Source organism: Amphimedon queenslandica, unplaced genomic scaffold (assembly GCF_000090795.2).
Source record: "Amphimedon queenslandica unplaced genomic scaffold, v1.1 AMPQUscaffold_13495, whole genome shotgun sequence".
Lineage (NCBI taxonomy): Eukaryota > Metazoa > Porifera > Demospongiae > Haplosclerida > Niphatidae > Amphimedon > Amphimedon queenslandica.
In genome coordinates, this window is record NW_003546269.1 from 125048 (window position 1) to 128246 (window position 3199).

A 3199-nucleotide genomic window follows, 5' to 3' on the forward strand; every position below is an offset into this window, starting at 1 on the left:
ATCTCCTCTTTCATAGAGAGGAATCATTAAAGATGAAGACAGAGAGATAGCCTTGTTGATACAGCAATCAGAGCAAGAATATCAGGAGAAGACGGGTGAGGCTCCTTCTCCTCCCCCTCAGTTGATTCTAGAGGATAATGGGGAACACAATTGAAGGAATTTGGAGGAGACACTCAAAGAACAATAGCAACTAAGTTAGCTAGAATGTTTAGATTTTAGTATCGACAGCATAGCAGAACTAATGTAAACTCTTTTTTGTGAATGTATAACATCTAAAATAACAAAAATGTGTCAAAGTTTTGGGAGGATAGGGCTATTAACTTTGACTTACAGTCTACTTTTTTGCCTTATTTAGTCATTATAGGATAATAGGAGTAGTACATATGGGACAGCATAGCAGAACTAATGTAAACTCTTCTTTGTACATGCATAATATCTAAAAAAACGAGAATGTGTCAAAAATTTTGGGAGGATAGGGCCATATCAACTTTGACTTTTAGTCTTAGTCATTACTAAATTATTTCAAAATAATACTGAAGTAGGGCTATAGGAGTAGCTAGTGCATATGTGTCATCAATGCAGGTAGTTGGTCCAGGTTGGATACTCCAAGAAGGAATACTTTTTGAACAGGATTATAAGTAATAATTATGACTAGCACACTGGATATAAAGGATTTATCTTGCATAATATGCTAAAACTAAAAGACATCACGAGAGAGAACTGAAGGAGAGTGGGTGATGAGAGATAAAGAAGCTTGCTACTATTCTATTAATAATAATAATATAAACTGGTCTCTTTTATACCTATACAAGGACTGAGACACACTTCTTGTCTAAAAACATGCAAATTAAAGAACTTGCCATAGCAATAGTGCAGCTTAATATCATTACTGTGATCATGTGTAACAATTGCAATCATGTGCATATGTAACCATGACAATGACTTGTACACTACAATTTTGAGCATCATAAAATGAACAAATTAAAATCAGGTTTAGTGCTAACTTGTCACTTTCATTTCTATATATATATATATGAGTTCAGTAGTAAGATGTTACCAGGCAAATTTATAATACAAATACTTATGACTATCATCCATATCACAATCACTAATTGCACTGCCATATAGCCACCCACACTGGATACTGGCATGTATGTGCTGAATGCTGGTCTCAAGCTTTCCAGCTCAGTTTTTAACTGATGAAAAACAAAAGAAAGCATTAAGAGTAGCTGCAAGAAGGAATAAATAAGCTCCGGATTCGTTGTATGAGCATATACCACATCACTGGATCTGGGTGTTTAATTCATTAAAGTTCTATATAGATCTAATAACAGTAAAAAAAATTAATAGTAAATTACACTATGAAAACAATTAGGAGCCGATGAACTGTGATTTGACGATGAAATTCCATCCAGTGGGTGTGACACTGGGATGGGTCTATAGTGTGATGTCTATATAAATAACAGTTGCATTCGATTTCTGCTAGTAGTGTAGTCGTGCAAAATGGAACCTATAGTTGCAGCCAAACTAGTTCTTGGAGTTGGATCCTCACTTGTAGGACTTGTAAGATTGCTTAATAAACTTTATTCAACAATAGAACAAATGCGCCGTGATAGTAGGGCCGCAGAAGAGTTATGTCAAGCAATTGAGTGTGTCATGAGTTTATTAAATAAATACAAAAATCATCCTGATGCTGGTTTTGCCAAGAAAATGGAAAGAATAGTCGTGGAGAGTTATAGCAAGCTGGAGTGGTATACAGCCTTGTGTATGATGATATTTAAGCAGGGGCGGATCAAAAAATTTATCAAAGCATTCAATAATAAAAATTCCAAGGTTCTCAAAGAGCTTTATGATAATCTTAAAGAAGTTTATCAAGAAATTAATACATATGCCACACTTGCCATTTCCACCCAACGAATAAAATTTTCCGATGATCAAAAAATAATTTTCCAAAATCCTGGAATTTACTCTGCACAATCTGAGTGTCAACTTCAATTGCCTAGTAAAGTTGATACACCTGACGTATCTATCGAAGGTCCTCAAATTCATGTCAAAGTGAATGATAGCAGAAATAATGGAGATGAATTGATTGAATACCACATCAGTATAAACAAGCAGTGTATACTTCTTTTAACAGAGGGTAACGTTGCCATCATAGAACCAGCGAGAGTGAATCCTCCCCTTAAACCAGGAGAAAGCTACTCATTTCAAGTTCGTGCAAGGAATGCAAAAGGTCTTGGAGAATGGAGTGAGTCAACCGACATATGTTTAGATACAGGCGTTCTTGGTAAACCAGATAAACCAGTTATTGTTTCTGAGACTGGCACTGATGTTGTTAAGGTAGGGGTCAACATTCCAAAAACGTATGTAAATCATGTAACTCATGTGCTGTGCCAGTATCATGATAAGGAAAATGGAGGTAACTGGATATCTGAAAGTTTTCAGATACCTGAAAACCCAGATGCTTATGTTCATGAATTCACCCTAACAGAATGTTCTCCATATGCACACCATCGTCTCCGTGTTGTCTTCATTAATAAATTTGGAGAGGGTGAGCCTAGTGAAACAATAGATGTTGCTCCTGCAGTTTCAGGAGCACCAGCAGAAGTGAGATATACCTACGATGATGAGTCAAACACAATAGAGTTGAGTTGGGAACCACCAAAGCAGGGTCCTCAGTTTGTACACCAGTACCTGATAAGATACAAGAAAGAAAACGCTACTGCTGAAGATACTTTTTTAATAATCAAAGAGGATAAAAACAAAATATTCTCAAAAGTGCCAGAGCTTAAGTCAAATACGCCTTATATTTTCTTTGTGTCAGCTTTGAATGAATGTGGTCTAAGTGGACCAGTCTCTATCCTTAAAGTAATAACAAGTACTCAAGGGTTCAAGAAAGCATTTGTGATGTCAACTCTTCAGTAATGAAAAAGAAGACTATGCTGAACCTAATTTCTGCATATTAATGTTTTATCAGTCAGTAATGATTAACAGTATTATTTTAACTTGGAAGTTGAACTACTATCTTTTGTGGTTGTGTGATAACTTAATAAAGCTTAGCATGTTGTTATGATAAATGACAGATCTTAATAGGGTGCACAGCAAGGGTTTTAGGCATAGTACATGCATGTGTGAAGTCAGTAGACAGGCAACTTGTCTCCTTAATTCAAAATTTTTTTAATTAATTTTAGACAGGCTT

At 35.6% G+C, this 3199-nt stretch overlaps 1 protein-coding gene across 2 annotated transcripts in view; it reads left to right on the forward strand.

Moving 5' to 3' along the window:
* LOC100633502 (protein DDI1 homolog 2-like) overlaps positions 1-3199 on the forward strand; it is a 10408-nt gene that overhangs the window by 1925 nt on the left and 5284 nt on the right. The gene's annotated exons all lie outside the window — the stretch shown is intronic.